Here is an 18,303-nt window from a genome sequence, read left to right as displayed (position 1 = left end):
AAGTTCCGTCAATACCCGCCAACCTTTAAGAGACATCATGCAGCTGGGCCTCTCGGCTTTCGGCCACACCGTCCTGAATGCGCATGATATCGTCAGATCTCGGAAGCTAAACGGGGCAGGGCCTGGTCAGTACTTGGATGGGAGACCTCCTAGAAATACCTGGTGCTGCAAGCCTTTTACGTCTCCTGGGTAACTTCATCGTAGCTCTTAATACTCTCTTTCTGTCTCCAGGAGATATAATTGAAGAATTGTACACGTACCCGGCTACTTTCAACACCCTTTCCTGCACTGATATTTTTCCCTCCATTTTTCTATTTTTTTTTTTTTTTTTTTTGCTGGAAATTCCGTCAATACCCGCCAGCCTTTAAGAGACATCATGCAGCCAGGCCTCTTGGCTTGCGGCCACACCGTCCTGAACGCGCCCGATCTCGTCAGATCTTGGAAGCTAAACGGGGCAGGGCCTGGTCAGTACTTGGATGGGAGACCTCCTAGAAATACCAGGTGCTGCAAGCTTTTTACGTCTCCTGGGTAACTTCATCGTAGCTCTTAATACTCTCTTTCTGTCTCCAGGAGATGTAATTGAAGAATTGTACACGTACCCGGCTACTTTCAACACCCTTTGCTGCACTGGTATATTTCCCTCTATTTTTCTTTTTTTTTTTTTTGCTGGCAGTTCCGTCAATACCCGCCAGCCTTTAAGAGACATCATGCAGCCAGGCATCTCGGCTTACGGCCACACCATCCTGAACGCGCCCGATCTCGTCAGATCTCGGAAGCTAAACGGGGCAGGACCTGGTCAGTACATGAAAGTGAGACCTCCTGGAAATACCTAGTGCTGCAAGCTTTTACGTCTCCTGGGTAACTTTATCGTAGCTCTTAATACTCTCTCTCTGTCTGGAGGAGATATAATTGAAGTATTGTACACGTATCCAGCTACTGTCAACACCCTTTGCTGCACTGATTTTTTTCCATCCATTTTTCTTTTTCTTTTTTTCTTTTTTTTTTTTGCTGGAAGTTCTGTCAATACCCGCCAACCTTTAAGAGACATCATGCAGCCAGGCCTTTCAGCTTGTGGCCACACCGTCCTGAATGCGCCCGATCTCGTCAGATCTCGGAAGCTAAACGGGGCATGGCCTGGTCAGTACTTGGATGGGAGACCTCCTAGAAATACCAGGTGCTGCAAGCCTTTTACGTCTCCTGGGTAACTTCATCGTAGCTCTTAATACTCTCTTTCTGTCTCCAGGAGATATAATTGAAGAATTGTACACGTACCCGGCTACTTTCAACACCCTTTCCTGCACTGATATTTTTCCCTCCATTTTTCTATTTTTTTTTTTTTTTTTTTTGCTGGAAATTCCGTCAATACCCGCCAGCCTTTAAGAGACATCATGCAGCCAGGCCTTTTGGCTTGCGGCCACACCGTCCTGAACGCGCCCGATCTCGTCAGATCTCGGAAGCTAAACGGGGCAGGGCCTGGTCAGTATTTGGATGGGAGACCTCCTGGAAATACCTAGTGCTGCAAGCTTTTACGTCTCCTGGGTAACTTTATCGTAGCTCTTAATACTCTCTCTCTGTCTGGAGGAGATATAATTGAAGTATTGTACACGTATCCAGCTACTGTCAACACCCTTTGCTGCACTGATTTTTTTCCATCCATTTTTCTTTTTTCTTTTTTTCTTTTTTTTTTTTGCTGGAAGTTCTGTCAATACCCGCCAACCTTTAAGAGACATCATGCAGCCAGGCCTTTCAGCTTGTGGCCACACCGTCCTGAATGCGCCCGATCTCGTCAGATCTCGGAAGCTAAACGGGGCAGGGCCTGGTCAGTATTTGGATGGGAGACCTCCTAGAAATACCAGGTGCTGCAAGCTTTTTACGTCTCCTGGGTAACTTCATCGTAGCTCTTAATACTCTCTTTCTGTCTCCAGGAGATATAATTGAAGAATTGTACACGTACCCGGCTACTTTCAACACCCTTTGCTGCACTGGTATATTTCCCTCTATTTTTCTTTTTTTTTTTGCTGGCAGTTCCGTCAATACCCGCCAGCCTTTAAGAGACATCATGCAGCCAGACATCTCGGCTTGCGGCCACACAATCCTGAAAGCGCCCGATCTCGTCAGACCTCGGAAGCTAAACGAGGCAGGGCCTGGTCAGTACTTGGATGGGAGATCTCCTAGAAATACCAGGTGCTGCAAGCTTTTTACGTCTCCTGGGTAACTTCATCGTAGCTCTTAATACTCTCTTTCTGTCTCCAGGAGATATAATTGAAGAATTGTACACGTACCCGGCTACTTTCAACACCCTTTGCTGCACTGGTATATTTCCCTCTATTTTTCTTTTTTTTTTTGCTGGCAGTTCCGTCAATACCCGCCAGCCTTTAAGAGACATCATGCAGCCAGACATCTCGGCTTGCGGCCACACAATCCTGAATGCGCCCGATCTCGTCAGATCTCGGAAGCTAATCGGGGCAGGACCTGGTCAGTACATGAATGTGAGACCTCCTGGAAATACCTGGTGCTGCAAGCTTTTACGTCTCCTGGGAAACTTTATCGTAGCTCTTAATACTCTCTTTCTGTCTCCAGGAGATATAATTGAAGAATTGTACACGTACCCAGCTACTGTCAACACCCTTTGCTGCACTGATATTTTTCCATCCATTTTTCTTTTTATTTTTTATTTTTTTGCTGGAAATTCCGTCAATACCCGCTAGCCTTTAAGAGACATCATGCAGCCAGACATCTCGGCTTGCCGGCCACACCGTCCTGAACGCGCCCGATCTTGTCAGATCTCGGAAGCTAAACGGGGCAGGACCTGGTCAGTACTTAAATGTGAGACCTCCTGGAAATACCAGGTGCTGCCAGCTTTTTACGTCTCCTGGGGAACTTCATCGTAGCTCTTAATACTCTCTTTCTGTCTGGAGAAGATATAATTGAAGAATTGTAAACGTACCCGGCTACTTTCAACACCCTTTGCTGCACTGGTATATTTCCCTCCATTTTTCTTTTTTTTTTTTGCTGGCAGTTCCGTCAATACCCGCCAGCCTTTAAGAGACATCATGCAGCCAGGCATCTTGGCTTGCGGCCACACCATCCTGAACGCGCCCGATCTCATCAGATCTCAGAAGCTAAACGGGGCAGGACCTGGTCAGTACATGAAAGTGAGACCTCCTGGAAATACCTAGTGCTGCAAGCTTTTACGTCTCCTGGGTAACTTTATCGTAGCTCTTAATACTCTCTCTCTGTCTGGAGGAGATATAATTGAAGTATTGTACACGTACCCAGCTACTGTCAACACCCTTTGCTGCACTGATATTTTTCCATCCATTTTTCTTTTTTTTTTTTTTTTTTGCTGGAAGTTCCGTCAATACCCGCCAACCTTTAAGAGACATCATGCAGCCAGGCCTCTCGGCTTGCGGCCACACCGTCCTGAATGCGCCCGATCTCGTCAGATCTCGGAAGCTAAACGGGGCAGGGCCTGGTCAGTACTTGGATGGGAGACCTCCTAGAAATACCAGGTGCTGCAAGCCTTTTACGTCTCCTGCGTAACTTCATCGTAGCTCTTAATACTCTCTTTCTGTCTCCAGGAGATATAATTGAAGAATTGTACACGTACTAGGCTACTTTCAACACCCTTTGCTGCACTGATATTTTTCCCTCCATTTTTCTTTTTATTTTATTTTTTTGCTGGAAGTTCCGTCAATATCCGCCAGCCTTTAAGAGACATCATGCAGCCAGGCCTCTTGGCTTGTAGTCACACTGTCCTGAATGCGCCCGATCATATCAGATTTCGGAAGCTGAACGGGGCAGGGCCTGGTCAATACTTGGATGTGTGACCTCCTGGAAATACCAGGTGCTGCAAGCTTTTTACGTCTCCTGGGTAACTTCATCGTAGCTCTTAATACTCTCTTTCTGTCTCCAGGAGATATAATTGAAGAATTGTACACGTACCCGGCTAATTTCAACACCCTTTGCTGCACTGGTATATTTCCCTCTATTTTTCTTTTTTTTTTTGCTGGCAGTTCCGTCAATACCCGCCAGCCTTTAAGAGACATCATGCAGCCAGGCGTCTCGGATTGCGGCCACACCATCCTGAACGCGCCTGATCTCGTCAGATCTCGAAAGCTAAACGGGGCAGGACCTGGTCAGTACTTGGATGGGAGACCTCCTGGAAGTACCAGGTGCTGCAAGCTTTTTATGTCTCCTGGGTAACTTCATCGTAGCTCTTAATACTCTCTTTCAGTCTGGAGGAGATATAATTGAAGAATTGTACAAGTACCCGGCTACTTTCAACAGCCTTTGCTGCACTGGTATTTTTCCCTCTATTTTTCTTTTTATTTTTGCTGGCAGTTCCGTCAATACCCGCCAGCCTTTAAGAGACATCATGCAGCCAGGCCTCTCGGCTTGCGGCCACACCGTCCTGAACGCGCCCGATCTCGTCAGATCTCGGAATTTAAACGGGGCAGGGCCTGGTCAGTACTTTTATAGGTGACCTTCTGGAAATACGAGGTGCTGCAAACTTTTTACGTCTCCTGGGTAACTTCATCGTAGCTCTTAATTCTCTCTTTCTGTCTGGAGGAGATATAATTGAAGAGTTGTACACGTACCCGGCTACTTTCAACAGCCTTTGCTGCACTGATATTTTTCCCTCCATTTCTCTTTTTTTTCTTTGCTGGCTGTTCCGTCAATACCCGCCAGCCTTTAAGAGACATCATGCAGCCAGGCATCTTGGCTTGCGGCCACACCATCCTGAACGCGCCCGATCTCGTCAGATCTCGGAAGCCAAACGGGGCAGGGCCTGGTCAGTACTTGGATGGGTGTCCTCCTGGAAATACCAGGTGCTGCAAGCTTTTTACGTCTCCTGGGTAACTTCATCGTAGCTCTTAATACTCTCTTTCAGTCTGGAGGAGATATAATTGAAGAATTGTACATGTACCTGGCTACTTTCAACACCCTTTGCTGCACTGATATTTTTACCACCATTTCTCTTTTTTTTTATTTGCTGGATGTTCCGTCACAACCCGCCAACCATTAAGAGACATCATGCAGCCAGGCCTCTCGGCTTGCAGCCACACCGTCCTGAACGCCCCCGATCTCATCAGATCTTGGAATTTAAACGGGGCAGGGCCTGGTCAGTACTTGGATGGGTGACCTCCTGGAAATGCCAGGTGCTGCAAGCTTTTTACGTCTCCTGGGTAACTTCATCGTAGCTCTTAATACTCTCTTTCTGTCTGGAGGAGATATAATTGAAGAATTGTACACGTACCCGGCTACTTTCAAAACCCATTACTGCACTGATATTTTTCCCTCCATTTTTCTTTTTCTTTATTTATTTTTTTTTTTTTTGCTGGAAGTTCCGTCAATACCCGTCAGCCTTTAAGAGACATCATGCAGCCAGGCCTCTTGGCTTGCGGCCACATTGTCCTGAACGCGCCCTATCTCGTCAGATCTCGGAAGCTAAACGGGGCAGGGCCTGATCAGTACTTGGATGGGAGACCTCCAGGAAATACCTGGTGCTGCAAGCTTTTAACGTCTCCTGGGTATCTTCATCGTAGCTCTTAATTCTCTCTTTCTGTCTGGAGGAGATATAATTGAAGTATTGTACACGTACCCGTCTACTTTCAACACCCTTTGCTGCACTGATATTTTTCCCTCCATTTTTCTTTTTCTTTTTATTTTTTTATTTTTTTTTGCTGGAAGTTCCGTCAATACCCGCCAGCCTTTAAGAGACATCATGCAGCCAGGCGTCTCGGCTTGTGGCCACACCGTCCTGAACGCGCCCGATCTCGTCAGATCTCGGAAACTAAACGGGGCAGGACCTGGTCAGTACTTGGATGGGAGACCTCCTGGAAGTACCAGGTGCTGCAAGCTTTTTACGTCACCTGGGGAACTTCGTCGTAGCTTTTAATACTCTCTTTCTGTCTGGAGGAGATTAATTGAAGAATTGTACACGTACCCGGCTACTTTCAACACCCTTTCCTGCACTGATATTTTTCCCTCCATTTTTCCTTTTTCTTTTTTTTTTTTGCTGGAAGTTCCGTCAATACCCTCCAGCCTTTAAGAGACATCATGCAGCCAGGCATCTCGGCTTGCGGCCACACCATCCTGAACGCGCCCGATCTCGTCACATCTCGGAAGCTAAACGGGGCAGGACCTGGTCAGTACATGAAAGTGAGACCTCCTGGAAATACCTAGTGCTGCAAGCTTTTACGTCTCCTGGGTAACTTTATCGTAGCTCTCAATACTCTCTCTCTGTCTGGAGGAGATATAATTGAAGTATTGTACACGTATCCAGCTACTGTCAACACCCTTTGCTGCACTGATATTTTTCCATCCATTTTTCTTTTTTCTTTTGCTGGAAGTTCCGTCAATACCCGCCAACCTTTAAGAGACATCATGCAGCCAGGCCTCTTGGCTTGCGGCCACACCGTCCTGAATGCGCCCGATCTCGTCAGATCTCGGAAGCTAAACGGGGCAGGGCCTTGTCAGTACTTGGATGGGAGACCTCCTAGAAATACCAGGTGCTGCAAGCTTTTTACGTCTCCTGGGTAACTTCATCGTAGCTCTTAATACTCTCTTTTTGTCTCCAGGAGATATAATTGAAGAATTGTACACGTACCCGGCTACTTTCAACACCCTTTGCTGCACTGGTATATTTCCCTCTATTTTTCTTTTTTTTTTTGCTGGAAGTTCCGTCAATACCCGCCAACCTTTAAGAGACATCATGCAGCCAGGCCTCTTGGCTTGCGGCCACACCGTCCTGAATGCGCCCGATCTCGTCAGATCTCGGAAGCTAAACAGGGCAGGGCCTGGTCAGTACTTGGATGGGAGACCTCCTAGAAATACCAGGTGCTGCAAGCTTTTTACGTCTCCTGGGTAACTTCATCGTAGCTCTTAATACTCTCTTTCTGTCTCCAGGAGATATAATTGAAGAATTGTACACGTACCCGGCTACTTTCAACACCCTTTGCTGCACTGGTATATTTCCCTCTATTTTTCTTTTTTTTTTTTAGTGGCAGTTCCGTCAATACCCGCCAGCCTTTAAGAGACATCATGCAGCCAGGCATCTCGGCTTGCGGCCACACCATCCTGAACGCGCCCGATCTCGTCAGATCTCGGAAGCTAAACGGGGCAGGACCTGGTCAGTACATGAAAGTGAGACCTCCTGGAAATACCTAGTGCTGCAAGCTTTTACGTCTCCTGGGTAACTTTATCGTAGCTCTCAATACTCTCTCTCTGTCTGGAGGAGATATAATTGAAGTATTGTACACGTATCCAGCTACTGTCAACACCCTTTGCTGCACTGATATTTTTCCATCCATTTTTCTTTTTTCTTTTTTTCTTTTTTTTTTTTGCTGGAAGTTCCGTCAATACCCGCCAACCTTTAAGAGACATCATGCAGCCAGGCCTTTCGGCTTGTGGCCACACCGTCCTGAATGCGCCCGATCTCGTCAGATCTCGGAAGCTAAACGGGGCAGGGCCTTGTCAGTACTTGGATGGGAGACCTCCTAGAAATACCAGGTGCTGCAAGCTTTTTACGTCTCCTGGGTAACTTCATCGTAGCTCTTAATACTCTCTTTCTGTCTCCAGGAGATATAATTGAAGAATTGTACACGTACCCGACTACTTTCAACACCCTTTGCTGCACTGGTATATTTCCCTCTATTTTTCTTTTTTTTTTTGCTGGCAGTTCCGTCAATACCCGCCAGCCTTTAAGAGACATCATGCAGCCAGACATCTCGGCTTGCGGCCACACCATCCTGAACGCGCCCGATCTTGTCAGATCTCGGAAGCTAAACGGGGCAGGACCTGGTCAGTACTTGGATGGGAGACCTCCTAGAAATACCAGGTGCTGCAAGCTTTTTACGTCTCCTTGGTAACTTCATCGTAGCTCTTAATACTCTCTTTCTGTCTCCAGGAGATATAATTGAAGAATTGTACACGTACCCGGCTACTTTCAACACCCTTTGCTGCACTGGTATATTTCCCTCTATTTTTCTTTTTTTTTTTTGCTGGCAGTTCCGTCAATACCCGCCAGCCTTTAAGAGACATCATGCAGCCAGGCATCTCGGCTTGCGGCCACACCATCCTGAACGCGCCCGATCTCGTCAGATCTCGGAAGCTAAACGGGGCAGGACCTGGTCAGTACATGAAAGTGAGACCTCCTGGAAATACCTAGTGCTGCAAGCTTTTACGTCTCCTGGGTAACTTTATCGTAGCTCTTAATACTCTCTATCTGTCTGGAGGAGATATAATTGAAATATTGTACACGTACCCAGCTACTGTCAACACCCTTTGCTGCACTGATATTTTTCCATCCATTTTTCTTTTTTTTTTTTTTTTTTTGCTGGAAGTTCCGTCAATACCCGCCAACCTTTAAGAGACATCATGCAGCCAGGCTTCTCGGCTTGCGGCCACACCGTCCTGAACGTGCCCGATCTCGTAAGATCTCGGAAGCTAAACGGGGCAGGACCTGGTCAGTACTTGGATGGGAGACCTCCTGGAAATACCTGGTGCTGCAAGATTTTACGTCTCCTGGGTAACTTTATCGTAGCTCTTAGTTCTTTCTTTCTGTCTGGAGGAGATATAATTTAAGAATTGTACACGTACCCAGCTACTGTCAACACCCTTTGCTGCACTGATATTTTTCCATCCATTTTTCTTTTTTTTTTTTTTTTTTTTTTTTTTGCTGGAAGTTCTGTCAATACCCGCCAACCTTTAAGAGACATCATGCAGCCAGGCCTTTCGGCTTGTGGCCACACCGTCCTGAATGCGCCCGATCTCGTCAGATCTCGGAAGCTAAACGGGGCAGGGCCTGGTCAGTACTTGGCTGGGAGACCTCCTAGAAATACCAGGTGCTGGAATCTTTTTACGTCTCCTGGGTAACTTCATCGTAGCTCTTAATACTCTCTTTCTGTCTCCAGGAGATATAATTGAAGAATTGTACACGTACCCGGCTACTTTCAACACCCTTTCCTGCACTGATATTTTTCCCTCCAGTTTTCTATTTTTTTTTTTTTTTTTTTTGCTGGAAATTCCATCAATACCCTCCAGCCTTTAAGAGACATCATGCGGCCAGGCATCTCGGCTTGCGGCCACACCATCCTGAACTCGCCCGATCTCGTCAGATCTTGGAAGCTAAACGGGGCAGGACCTGGTCAGTACATGAATGTGAGACCTCCTGGAAATACCTGGTGGTGCAAGCTTTTACGTCTCCTGGGTAACTTTATCGTAGCTCTTAATACTCTCTATCTGTCTGGAGGAGATATATTTGAAGAATTGTACACGTACCCGGCTACTTTCAACACCCTTTCCTGCACTGATATTTTTCCATCCATTTTTCTTTTTTTTTTTTTTTTTGCTGGAAATTCCGTCAATACACGCCAGCCTTTAAGAGACATCATGCAGCCAGACATCTCGGCTTGCGGCCACACCGTCCTGAACGCGCCCGATCTCGTCAGATCTCGGAAGCTAAACGGGGCAGGACCTGGTCAGTACTTGAATGTGAGACCTCCTGGAAATACCTGGTGCTGCAAGCTTTTACGTCTCCTGGGTAACTTTATCGTAGCTCTTAATACTCTCTATCTGTCTGGAGGAGATATAATTGAAGAATTGTACACGTACCCGGCTACCTTCAACACGCTTTGCTGCACTGATATTTTTCCCTCCATTTTTCTTTTTTCTTTTGTTTCTTGCTGGAAGTTCCATCAATACCCTCCAGCCTTTAAGAGACATCATGCAGCCAGGCCTCTTGGCTTGAGGCCACACCGTCCTGAAGACGCAAGATCTCGTCAGATCTCGGAAGAAAAACTGGGCAGGGCCTGGTCAGTAATTGGATGGGAGACCTCCTAGAAATACCAGGTGCTGCAAGCTTTTTACGTCTCCTTGGTAACTTCATCGTAGCTCTTAATACTCTCTTTCTGTCTCCAGGAGATATAATTGAAGAATTGTACACGTACCCGGCTACTTTCAACACCCTTTGCTGCACTGGTATATTTCCCTCTATTTTTCTTTTTTTTTTTTGCTGGCAGTTCCGTCAATACCCGCCAGCCTTTAAGAGACATCATGCAGCCAGGCATCTCGGCTTGCGGCCACACCATCCTGAACGCGCCCGATCTCGTCAGATCTCGGAAGCTAAACGGGGCAGGACCTGGTCAGTACATGAAAGTGAGACCTCCTGGAAATACCTAGTGCTGCAAGCTTTTACGTCTCCTGGGTAACTTTATCGTAGCTCTTAATACTCTCTATCTGTCTGGAGGAGATATAATTGAAATATTGTACACGTACCCAGCTACTGTCAACACCCTTTGCTGCACTGATATTTTTCCATCCATTTTTCTTTTTTTTTTTTTTTTTTTGCTGGAAGTTCCGTCAATACCCGCCAACCTTTAAGAGACATCATGCAGCCAGGCTTCTCGGCTTGTGGCCACACCGTCCTGAACGTGCCCGATCTCATAAAATCTCGGAAGCTAAACGGGGCAGGACCTGGTCAGTACTTGGATGGGAGACCTCCTGGAAATACCTGGTGCTGCAAGATTTTACGTCTCCTGGGTAACTTTATCGTAGCTCTTAGTTCTTTCTTTCTGTCTGGAGGAGATATAATTTAAGAATTGTACACGTACCCAGCTACTGTCAACAACCTTTGCTGCACTGATATTTTTCCATCCATTTTTCTTTTTTTTTTTTTTTTTTGCTGGAAGTTCTGTCAATACCCGCCAACCTTTAAGAGACATCATGCAGCCAGGCCTTTCGGCTTGTGGCCACACCGTCCTGAATGCGCCCGATCTCGTCAGATCTCGGAAGCTAAACGGGGCAGGGCCTGGTCAGTACTTGGATGGGAGACCTCCTAGAAATACCAGGTGCTGGAAACTTTTTACGTCTCCTGGGTAACTTCATCGTAGCTCTTAATACTCTCTTTCTGTCTCCAGGAGATATATTTGAAGAATTGTACACGTACCCGGCTACTTTCAACACCCTTTCCTGCACTGATATTTTTCCCTCCAGTTTTCTATTTTTTTTTTTTTTTTTTTTGCTGGAAATTCCGTCAATACCCGCCAGCCTTTAAGAGACATCATGCAGCCAGGCATCTCGACTTGCGGCCACACCATCCTGAACTCGCCCGATCTCGTCAGATCTTGGAAGCTAAACGGGGCAGGACCTGGTCAGTACATGAATGTGAGACCTCCTGGAAATACCTGGTGCTGCAAGCTTTTACGTCTCCTGGGTAACTTTATCGTAGCTCTTAATACTCTCTATCTGTCTGGAGGAGATATATTTGAAGAATTGTACACGTACCCGGCTACTTTCAACACCCTTTCCTGCACTGATATTTTTCCATCCATTTTTCTTTTTTTTTTTTTTTTTGCTGGAAATTCCGTCAATACACGCCAGCCTTTAAGAGACATCATGCAGCCAGACATCTCGGCTTGCGGCCACACCGTCCTGAACGCGCCCGATCTCGTCAGATCTCGGAAGCTAAACGGGGCAGGACCTAGGCAGTACTTGAATGTGAGACCTCCTGGAAATACCTGGTGCTGCAAGCTTTTACGTCTCCTGGGTAACTTTATCGTAGCTCTTAATACTCTCTATCTGTCTGGAGGAGATATAATTGAAGAATTGTACACGTACCCGGCTACCTTCAACACGCTTTGCTGCACTGATATTTTTCCCTCCAATTTTCTTTTTTCTTTTGTTTCTTGCTGGAAGTTCCATCAATACCCTCCAGCCTTTAAGAGACATCATGCAGCCAGGCCTCTTGGCTTGAGGCCACACCGTCCTGAAGACGCAAGATCTCGTCAGATCTCGGAAGAAAAACTGGGCAGGGCCTGGTCAGTAATTGGATGGTTGACCTCCTGGAAATACCAGGTGCTGAAAGCTTTTTACATCTCCTGGGTAACTTCAGCGTAGCTCTTAATACTCTCATTCAGTCTGGAGGAGATATAATTGAAGAATTGTACATGTACCCGGCTACTTTCAACACCCTGTCCTGCACTGATATTTTTCCCTCCATTTTTCTATTTATTTATTTTTTATTTTTTGCTGGAAGTTCCGTCAATACCCGCCAGCCTTTAAGAGACATCATGCAGCCAGGCCTCTTGGCTTGCGGCCACACCGTCCTGAACACGCCCGATCTCATCAGATCTTGGAAGCTAAGCCGGGCAGGGCCTGGTCAGTACTTGGATGGGAGACCTCCTGGAAATACCTGGTGCTGCAAGCTTTTTACGTCTCCTGGGAAACTTCATCGTAGCTCTTAATACTCTCTATCTGTCTGGAGGAGATATAATTGAAGTATTGTACACGTACCCGGCTACTTTCAACAGCCTTTGCTGCACTGATATTTTTCCCTCCATTTTCCATTTTTTTTTTTTTTTTTTTTTTCTGGAAGTTCCGTCAATACCCGCCAGCCTTTAAGAGACATCATGCAGCCAGGCCTCTTGGCTTGCGGCCACACCGTCCTGAACGCGCCCGATGTCGTCAGATCTCGGAAGCTAACGGGGCAGGGCCTGGTCAGTACTTGGATGGGTGACCTCCTGGAAATACCAGGTGCTGCAAGCTTTTTACGTCTCCTGGGTAACTTCATCATAGCTCTTAATACTCTCTTTCAGTCTGTAGGAGATATTATTGAAGAATTGTACACGTACCCGGCTAGTTTCAAAACCCTTTGCTGCACTGATATTTTTCCCTCCATTTTTCTTTTTTCTTTTTTTTTTTGCTGGAAGTTCCGTCAATACCCGCCAGCCTTAAAGAGACATCATGCAGCCGGGCCTCTTGGCTTTCGGCCACACCGTCCTGAACGCGCATGATATCGTCAGATCTCGGAAGCTAAACGGGCAGGACCTGGTCAGTACTTGAATGTGAGACCTCCTGGAAATACCAGGTGCTGCAAGCTGTTACGTCTCCTGGGTAACTTTATCGTAGCTCTTAATACTCTCTTTCAGTCTGCAGGAGATATAATTGAAGAATTGTACACGTACCCGGCTACTTTCAACACCCTTTCCTGCACTGATATTTTTCCCTCCATTTTTCTATTTTTTTTTTTTTTTTTTTTTTGCTGGAAGTTCCGTCAATACCCGCCAACCTTTAAGAGACATCATGCAGCGAGGCCTTTCGGCTTGTGGCCACACCGTCCTGAATGCGCCCGATCTCGTCAGATCTCGGAAGCTAAACGGGGCAGGGCCTGGTCAGTACTTGGATGGGAGACCTCCTAGAAATACCAGGTGCTGCAAGCTTTTTACGTCTCCTGGGTAACTTCATCGTAGCTCTTAATACTCTCTATCTGTCTGGAGGAGATATAATTGAAGTATTGTACACGTACCCAGCTACTGTCATCACTATTTGCTGCACTGATATTTTTCCATCCATTTTTCTTTTTCTTTTTTTTTTTTTGCTGGCAGTTCCGTCAATACCCGCCAGCCTTTAAGAGACATCATGCAGCCAGGCATCTTGGCTTGCGGCCACACCATCCTGAACGCGCCCGATCTCGTCAGATCTCGGAAGCTAAACGGGGCAGGGCCTGGTCAGTACTTTGATGGGAGACCTCCTGGAAATACCAGGTCCTGCAAGCTTTTTACGTCTCCTGGGTAACTTCATCGTAGCTCTTAATACTCTCTTTCTGTTTTCAGGAGATATAATTGAAGAATTGTACACGTACGTACCCGGCTACTTTCAACACCCTTTCCTGCACTGATATTTTTCCCTCCATTTTTCTTTTTTTTTTTTTTTTTTTTTGCTGGAAATTCCGTCAATACCCGCCAGCCTTTAGGAGACATCATGCAGCCAGACATCTCGGCTTGCGGCCACACCGTCCTGAACGCGCCCGATCTTGTCAGATCTCGGAAGCTAACGGGGCAGGACCTGGTCAGTACATGAATGTGAGACCTCCTGGAAATACCTCGTGCTGCAAGCTTTTACGTCTCCTGGGTAACTTTATCGTAGCTCTTAATACTCTCTATCTGTCTGGAGGAGATATAATTGAAGTATTGTACACGTACCCGGCTACTTTCAACACCCTTTGCTGCACTGGTATATTTCCCTCTATTTTTCTTTTTTTTTTTGCTGGCAGTTCCGTCAATACCCGCCAGCCTTTAAGAGACATCATGCAGCCAGGCATCTCGGCTTGCGGCCACACCATCCTGAACGCGCCCGATCTCGTCAAATCTCGGAAGCTAACGGGGCAGGTCCTGGTCAGTACTTGGATGGGAGACCTCCTAGAAATACCAGGTGCTGCAAGCTTTTTACGTCTCCTGGGTAACTTCATCATAGCTCTTAATACTCTCTTTCAGTCTGCAGGAGATATAATTGAAGAATTGTACACGTACCCGGCTACTTTCAACACCCTTTCCTGCACTGATATTTTTCCCTCCATTTTTCTATTTTTTTTGTTTTTCTTTTTGCTGGAAGTTCCGTCAATACCCGCCAACCTTTAAGAGACATCATGCAGCCAGGCCTTTTGGCTTGTGGCCACACCGTCCTGAATGCGCCCGATCTCGTCAGATCTCGGAAGCTAAACGGGGTAGGGCCTGGTCAGTACTTGGATGGGAGACCTCCTAGAAATACTAGGTGCTGCAAGCTTTTTACGTCTCCTGGGTAACTTCATCGTAGCTCTTAATACTCTCTTTCTGTCTCCAGGAGATATAATTGAAGAATTGTACACGTACCCGGCTACTTTCAACACCCTTTGCTGCACTGGTATATATCCCTCTATTTTTCTATTTTTTTTTTGCTGGCAGTTCCGTCAATACCCGCCAACCTTTAAGAGACATCATGCAGCCAGGCCTTTCGGCTTGTGGCCACACCGTCCTGAATGCGCCCGATCTCGTCAGATCTCGGAAGCTAAACGCGGCAGGACCTGGTCAGTACATGAAAGTGAGACCTCCTGGAAATACCTAGTGCTGCAAGCTTTTACGTCTCCTGGGTAACTTTATCGTAGCTCTTAATACTCTCTCTCTGTCTGGAGGAGATATAATTGAAGTATTGTACACGTACCCAGCTACTGTCAACACCCTTTGCTGCACTGATATTTTTCCATCCATTTTTCTTTTTTCTTTTTTTCTTTTTTTTTTTTGCTGGAAGTTCCGTCAATACCCGCCAACCTTTAAGAGACATCATGCAGCTGGGCCTCTCGGCTTTCGGCCACACCGTCCTGAATGCGCATGATATCGTCAGATCTCGGAAGCTAAACGGGGCAGGACCTGGTCAGTACTTGAATGTGAGATCTCCTGGAAATACCAGGTGCTGCAAGCTTTTACGTCTCCTGGGTAACTTTATCGTAGCTCTTAATACTCTCTTTCAGTCTGCAGGAGATATAATTGAAGAATTGTACACGTACCCGGCTACTTTCAACACCCTTTCCTGCACTGATATTTTTCCTTCCATTTTTCTATTTTTTTTTTTTTTTCTTTTTGCTGGAAGTTCCGTCAATACCCGCCAACCTTTAAGAGACATCATGCAGCCAGGCCTTTTGACTTGTGGCCACAACGTCCTGAATGCTCCCGATCTCGTCAGATCTCGGAAGCTAAACGGGGCAGGGCCTGGTCAGTACTTGGATGGGAGACCTCCTAGAAATACCAGGTGCTGCAAGCTTTTTACGTCTCCTGGGTAACTTCATCGTAGCTCTTAATACTCTCTTTCTGTCTCCAGGAGATGTAATTGAAGAATTGTACACGTACCCGGCTACTTTCAACACCCTTTGCTGCACTGGTATATTTCCCTCTATTTTTCTTTTTTTTTTTTGCTGGCAGTTCCGTCAATACCCGCCAGCCTTTAAGAGACATCATGCAGCCAGGCATCTTGGCTTACGGCCACACCATCCTGAACGCGCCCGATCTCGTCAGATCTCGGAAGCTAAACGGGGCAGGACCTGGTCAGTACATGAAAGTGAGACCTCCTGGAAATACCTAGTGCTGCAAGCTTTTACGTCTCCTGGGTAACTTTATCGTAGCTCTTAATACTCTCTATCTGTCTGGAGGAGATATAATTGAAGTATAGTACACGTACCCAGCTACTGTCAACACCCTTTGCTGCACTGATATTTTTCCATCCATTTTTTTTTTTTTTTTTTTTTTTTGCTGGAAGTTCCGTCAATACCCGCCAACCTTTAAGAGACATCATGCAGCCAGGCCTCTTGGCTTGCGGCCACACCATCCTGAACGCGCCCGATCTCGTCAGATCTCGGAAACTAAACGGGGCAGGGCCTGGTCAGTACTTGGATGGGAGACCTCCTAGAAATACCTGGTGCTGCAAGCCTTTTACGTCTCCTGGGTAACTTCATCGTAGCTCTTAATACTCTCTTTCTGTCTCCAGGAGATATAATTGAAGAATTGTACACGTACCCGGCTACTTTCAACACCCTTTCCTGCACTGATATGTTTCCCTCCATTTTTCTATTTTTTTTTTTTTTTTTTTGCTGGAAATTCCGTCAATACCCGCCAGCCTTTAAGAGACATCATGCAGCCAGGCCTCTTGGCTTGCGGCCACACCGTCCTGAACGCGCCCGATCTCGTCAGATCTCGGAAGCTAAACGGGGCAGGGCCTGGTCAGTACTTGGATGGGAGACCTCCTAGAAATACCAGGTGCTGCAAGCTTTTTACGTCTCCTGGGTAACTTCATCGTAGCTCTTAATACTCTCTTTCTGTCTCCAGGAGATGTAATTGAAGAATTGTACACGTACCCGGCTACTTTCAACACCCTTTGCTGCACTGGTATATTTCCCTCTATTTTTCTTTTTTTTTTTTTGCTGGCAGTTCCGTCAATACCCGCCAGCCTTTAAGAGACATCATGCAGCCAGGCATCTCGGCTTACGGCCACACCATCCTGAACGCGCCCGATCTCGTCAGATCTCGGAAGCTAAACGGGGCAGGACCTGGTCAGTACATGAAAGTGAGACCTCCTGGAAATACCTAGTGCTGCAAGCTTTTACGTCTCCTGGGTAACTTTATCGTAGCTCTTAATACTCTCTCTCTGTCTGGAGGAGATATAATTGAAGTATTGTACACGTATCCAGCTACTGTCAACACCCTTTGCTGCACTGATTTTTTTCCATCCATTTTTCTTTTTCTTTTTTTCTTTTTTTTTTTTGCTGGAAGTTCTGTCAATACCCGCCAACCTTTAAGAGACATCATGCAGCCAGGCCTTTCAGCTTGTGGCCACACCGTCCTGAATGCGCCCGATCTCGTCAGATCTCGGAAGCTAAACGGGGCAGGGCCTGGTCAGTACTTGGATGGGAGACCTCCTAGAAATACCAGGTGCTGCAAGCCTTTTACGTCTCCTGGGTAACTTTATCGTAGCTCTTAATACTCTCTTTCTGTCTCCAGGAGATATAATTGAAGAATTGTACACGTATCCAGCTACTGTCAACACCCTTTGCTGCACTGATTTTTTTCCATCCATTTTTCTTTTTTCTTTTTTTCTTTTTTTTTTTTGCTGGAAGTTCTGTCAATACCCGCCAACCTTTAAGAGACATCATGCAGCCAGGCCTTTCAGCTTGTGGCCACACCGTCCTGAATGCGCCCGATCTCGTCAGACCTCGGAAGCTAAACGAGGCAGGGCCTGGTCAGTACTTGGATGGGAGACCTCCTAGAAATACCAGGTGCTGCAAGCTTTTTACGTCTCCTGGGTAACTTCATCGTAGCTCTTAATACTCTCTTTCTGTCTCCAGGAGATATAATTGAAGAATTGTACACGTACCCGGCTACTTTCAACACCCTTTGCTGCACTGGTATATTTCCCTCTATTTTTCTTTTTTTTTTTTCGCTGGCAGTTCCGTCAATACCCGCCAGCCTTTAAGAGACATCATGCAGCCAGGCATCTCGGCTTGCGGCCACACCATCCTGAACGCGCCCGATCTCGTCACATCTCGGAAGCTAAACGGGGCAGGACCTGGTCAGTACATGAAAGTGAGACCTCCTGGAAATACCTAGTGCTGCAAGCTTTTACGTCTCCTGGGTAACTTTATCGTAGCTCTTTATACTCTCTTTCTGTCTCCAGGAGATATAATTGAAGAATTGTACACGTACCCGGCTACTTTCAACACCCTTTGCTGCACTGGTATATTTCCCTCTATTTTTTTTTTTTTTTTTTGCTGGCAGTTCCGTCAATACCCGCCAGCCTTTAAGAGACATCATGCAGCCAGGCATCTTGGCTTACGGCCACACCATCCTGAACGCGCCCGATCTCGTCAGATCTCGGAAGCTAAACGGGGCAGGACCTGGTCAGTACATGAAAGTGAGACCTCCTGGAAATACCTAGTGCTGCAAGCTTTTACGTCTCCTGGGTAACTTTATCGTAGCTCTTAATACTCTCTATCTGTCT

At 46.5% G+C, this 18,303-nt stretch overlaps 15 non-coding genes and 39 pseudogenes across 15 annotated transcripts; all 54 read left to right on the top strand.

The window, feature by feature from the left end:
• Positions 1–55: 55 nt before the first annotated feature.
• Positions 56–174, top strand: LOC136743993 (uncharacterized; annotated as a pseudogene).
• A 220-nt stretch (positions 175–394) lies between these two features.
• Positions 395–513, top strand: LOC136744093 (5S ribosomal RNA). Its single transcript, XR_010815895.1, has one exon. It is a non-coding gene; the product is annotated as a 5S ribosomal RNA (ribosomal RNA).
• Positions 514–725: 212 nt separating this feature from the next.
• On the top strand, positions 726–844 carry LOC136744031 (uncharacterized; annotated as a pseudogene).
• A 223-nt stretch (positions 845–1,067) lies between these two features.
• LOC136743838 (uncharacterized) lies at positions 1,068–1,186 on the top strand (annotated as a pseudogene).
• A 220-nt stretch (positions 1,187–1,406) lies between these two features.
• On the top strand, positions 1,407–1,525 carry LOC136743941 (5S ribosomal RNA). Its single transcript, XR_010815864.1, has one exon. It is a non-coding gene; the product is annotated as a 5S ribosomal RNA (ribosomal RNA).
• A 224-nt stretch (positions 1,526–1,749) lies between these two features.
• On the top strand, positions 1,750–1,868 carry LOC136743895 (5S ribosomal RNA). Its single transcript, XR_010815860.1, has one exon. It is a non-coding gene; the product is annotated as a 5S ribosomal RNA (ribosomal RNA).
• A 209-nt stretch (positions 1,869–2,077) lies between these two features.
• Positions 2,078–2,196, top strand: LOC136743912 (uncharacterized; annotated as a pseudogene).
• A 209-nt stretch (positions 2,197–2,405) lies between these two features.
• Positions 2,406–2,524, top strand: LOC136743985 (uncharacterized; annotated as a pseudogene).
• Positions 2,525–2,741: 217 nt separating this feature from the next.
• LOC136744009 (uncharacterized) lies at positions 2,742–2,861 on the top strand (annotated as a pseudogene).
• Positions 2,862–3,071: 210 nt separating this feature from the next.
• LOC136744011 (uncharacterized) lies at positions 3,072–3,190 on the top strand (annotated as a pseudogene).
• A 215-nt stretch (positions 3,191–3,405) lies between these two features.
• LOC136743872 (5S ribosomal RNA) lies at positions 3,406–3,524 on the top strand. Its single transcript, XR_010815857.1, has one exon. It is a non-coding gene; the product is annotated as a 5S ribosomal RNA (ribosomal RNA).
• A 216-nt stretch (positions 3,525–3,740) lies between these two features.
• Positions 3,741–3,859, top strand: LOC136744037 (uncharacterized; annotated as a pseudogene).
• Positions 3,860–4,068: 209 nt separating this feature from the next.
• LOC136743886 (uncharacterized) lies at positions 4,069–4,187 on the top strand (annotated as a pseudogene).
• Positions 4,188–4,396: 209 nt separating this feature from the next.
• LOC136743980 (uncharacterized) lies at positions 4,397–4,515 on the top strand (annotated as a pseudogene).
• A 210-nt stretch (positions 4,516–4,725) lies between these two features.
• Positions 4,726–4,844, top strand: LOC136743964 (5S ribosomal RNA). The gene has a single exon (XR_010815867.1). It is a non-coding gene; the product is annotated as a 5S ribosomal RNA (ribosomal RNA).
• Positions 4,845–5,055: 211 nt separating this feature from the next.
• LOC136743844 (uncharacterized) lies at positions 5,056–5,174 on the top strand (annotated as a pseudogene).
• Positions 5,175–5,400: 226 nt separating this feature from the next.
• LOC136743921 (uncharacterized) lies at positions 5,401–5,519 on the top strand (annotated as a pseudogene).
• A 227-nt stretch (positions 5,520–5,746) lies between these two features.
• Positions 5,747–5,865, top strand: LOC136743863 (uncharacterized; annotated as a pseudogene).
• Positions 5,866–6,081: 216 nt separating this feature from the next.
• Positions 6,082–6,200, top strand: LOC136744062 (uncharacterized; annotated as a pseudogene).
• A 208-nt stretch (positions 6,201–6,408) lies between these two features.
• LOC136744110 (5S ribosomal RNA) lies at positions 6,409–6,527 on the top strand. Its single transcript, XR_010815912.1, has one exon. It is a non-coding gene; the product is annotated as a 5S ribosomal RNA (ribosomal RNA).
• A 209-nt stretch (positions 6,528–6,736) lies between these two features.
• LOC136743947 (5S ribosomal RNA) lies at positions 6,737–6,855 on the top strand. The gene has a single exon (XR_010815865.1). It is a non-coding gene; the product is annotated as a 5S ribosomal RNA (ribosomal RNA).
• Positions 6,856–7,065: 210 nt separating this feature from the next.
• LOC136743992 (uncharacterized) lies at positions 7,066–7,184 on the top strand (annotated as a pseudogene).
• A 224-nt stretch (positions 7,185–7,408) lies between these two features.
• LOC136743854 (uncharacterized) lies at positions 7,409–7,527 on the top strand (annotated as a pseudogene).
• Positions 7,528–7,736: 209 nt separating this feature from the next.
• LOC136743834 (5S ribosomal RNA) lies at positions 7,737–7,855 on the top strand. The gene has a single exon (XR_010815853.1). It is a non-coding gene; the product is annotated as a 5S ribosomal RNA (ribosomal RNA).
• A 210-nt stretch (positions 7,856–8,065) lies between these two features.
• Positions 8,066–8,184, top strand: LOC136743991 (uncharacterized; annotated as a pseudogene).
• A 216-nt stretch (positions 8,185–8,400) lies between these two features.
• LOC136743874 (uncharacterized) lies at positions 8,401–8,519 on the top strand (annotated as a pseudogene).
• Positions 8,520–8,742: 223 nt separating this feature from the next.
• Positions 8,743–8,861, top strand: LOC136743915 (uncharacterized; annotated as a pseudogene).
• A 220-nt stretch (positions 8,862–9,081) lies between these two features.
• LOC136744013 (uncharacterized) lies at positions 9,082–9,200 on the top strand (annotated as a pseudogene).
• Positions 9,201–9,414: 214 nt separating this feature from the next.
• LOC136743873 (uncharacterized) lies at positions 9,415–9,533 on the top strand (annotated as a pseudogene).
• A 215-nt stretch (positions 9,534–9,748) lies between these two features.
• On the top strand, positions 9,749–9,867 carry LOC136744016 (uncharacterized; annotated as a pseudogene).
• A 210-nt stretch (positions 9,868–10,077) lies between these two features.
• LOC136743990 (uncharacterized) lies at positions 10,078–10,196 on the top strand (annotated as a pseudogene).
• A 216-nt stretch (positions 10,197–10,412) lies between these two features.
• LOC136743925 (uncharacterized) lies at positions 10,413–10,531 on the top strand (annotated as a pseudogene).
• A 215-nt stretch (positions 10,532–10,746) lies between these two features.
• LOC136743908 (uncharacterized) lies at positions 10,747–10,865 on the top strand (annotated as a pseudogene).
• A 220-nt stretch (positions 10,866–11,085) lies between these two features.
• On the top strand, positions 11,086–11,204 carry LOC136743999 (uncharacterized; annotated as a pseudogene).
• A 214-nt stretch (positions 11,205–11,418) lies between these two features.
• Positions 11,419–11,537, top strand: LOC136743902 (uncharacterized; annotated as a pseudogene).
• A 215-nt stretch (positions 11,538–11,752) lies between these two features.
• LOC136744073 (uncharacterized) lies at positions 11,753–11,871 on the top strand (annotated as a pseudogene).
• Positions 11,872–12,092: 221 nt separating this feature from the next.
• On the top strand, positions 12,093–12,211 carry LOC136744010 (5S ribosomal RNA). The gene has a single exon (XR_010815871.1). It is a non-coding gene; the product is annotated as a 5S ribosomal RNA (ribosomal RNA).
• A 220-nt stretch (positions 12,212–12,431) lies between these two features.
• LOC136743897 (uncharacterized) lies at positions 12,432–12,549 on the top strand (annotated as a pseudogene).
• A 555-nt stretch (positions 12,550–13,104) lies between these two features.
• LOC136743987 (5S ribosomal RNA) lies at positions 13,105–13,223 on the top strand. Its single transcript, XR_010815869.1, has one exon. It is a non-coding gene; the product is annotated as a 5S ribosomal RNA (ribosomal RNA).
• A 217-nt stretch (positions 13,224–13,440) lies between these two features.
• Positions 13,441–13,559, top strand: LOC136744091 (5S ribosomal RNA). The gene has a single exon (XR_010815893.1). It is a non-coding gene; the product is annotated as a 5S ribosomal RNA (ribosomal RNA).
• A 223-nt stretch (positions 13,560–13,782) lies between these two features.
• LOC136744067 (uncharacterized) lies at positions 13,783–13,900 on the top strand (annotated as a pseudogene).
• Positions 13,901–14,108: 208 nt separating this feature from the next.
• On the top strand, positions 14,109–14,226 carry LOC136743946 (uncharacterized; annotated as a pseudogene).
• A 220-nt stretch (positions 14,227–14,446) lies between these two features.
• Positions 14,447–14,565, top strand: LOC136744089 (5S ribosomal RNA). Its single transcript, XR_010815891.1, has one exon. It is a non-coding gene; the product is annotated as a 5S ribosomal RNA (ribosomal RNA).
• Positions 14,566–14,775: 210 nt separating this feature from the next.
• On the top strand, positions 14,776–14,894 carry LOC136744032 (uncharacterized; annotated as a pseudogene).
• Positions 14,895–15,118: 224 nt separating this feature from the next.
• LOC136744054 (uncharacterized) lies at positions 15,119–15,237 on the top strand (annotated as a pseudogene).
• A 220-nt stretch (positions 15,238–15,457) lies between these two features.
• Positions 15,458–15,576, top strand: LOC136743887 (uncharacterized; annotated as a pseudogene).
• Positions 15,577–15,786: 210 nt separating this feature from the next.
• LOC136744030 (uncharacterized) lies at positions 15,787–15,905 on the top strand (annotated as a pseudogene).
• A 215-nt stretch (positions 15,906–16,120) lies between these two features.
• Positions 16,121–16,239, top strand: LOC136744101 (5S ribosomal RNA). The gene has a single exon (XR_010815903.1). It is a non-coding gene; the product is annotated as a 5S ribosomal RNA (ribosomal RNA).
• A 219-nt stretch (positions 16,240–16,458) lies between these two features.
• LOC136743918 (5S ribosomal RNA) lies at positions 16,459–16,577 on the top strand. Its single transcript, XR_010815862.1, has one exon. It is a non-coding gene; the product is annotated as a 5S ribosomal RNA (ribosomal RNA).
• A 211-nt stretch (positions 16,578–16,788) lies between these two features.
• Positions 16,789–16,907, top strand: LOC136744029 (uncharacterized; annotated as a pseudogene).
• A 223-nt stretch (positions 16,908–17,130) lies between these two features.
• Positions 17,131–17,249, top strand: LOC136743953 (5S ribosomal RNA). Its single transcript, XR_010815866.1, has one exon. It is a non-coding gene; the product is annotated as a 5S ribosomal RNA (ribosomal RNA).
• Positions 17,250–17,474: 225 nt separating this feature from the next.
• On the top strand, positions 17,475–17,593 carry LOC136743836 (uncharacterized; annotated as a pseudogene).
• A 211-nt stretch (positions 17,594–17,804) lies between these two features.
• On the top strand, positions 17,805–17,923 carry LOC136744061 (uncharacterized; annotated as a pseudogene).
• Positions 17,924–18,132: 209 nt separating this feature from the next.
• On the top strand, positions 18,133–18,251 carry LOC136744028 (uncharacterized; annotated as a pseudogene).
• Positions 18,252–18,303: the final 52 nt, after the last annotated feature.

Source organism: Amia ocellicauda, unplaced genomic scaffold (assembly GCF_036373705.1).
Source record: "Amia ocellicauda isolate fAmiCal2 unplaced genomic scaffold, fAmiCal2.hap1 HAP1_SCAFFOLD_82, whole genome shotgun sequence".
In the NCBI taxonomy this organism is placed as follows: Eukaryota; Metazoa; Chordata; class Actinopteri; order Amiiformes; family Amiidae; genus Amia; species Amia ocellicauda.
The sequence above is the reverse complement of the archived record's forward strand: the minus strand, read 5'-3'. Positions and strand labels throughout refer to the sequence as shown.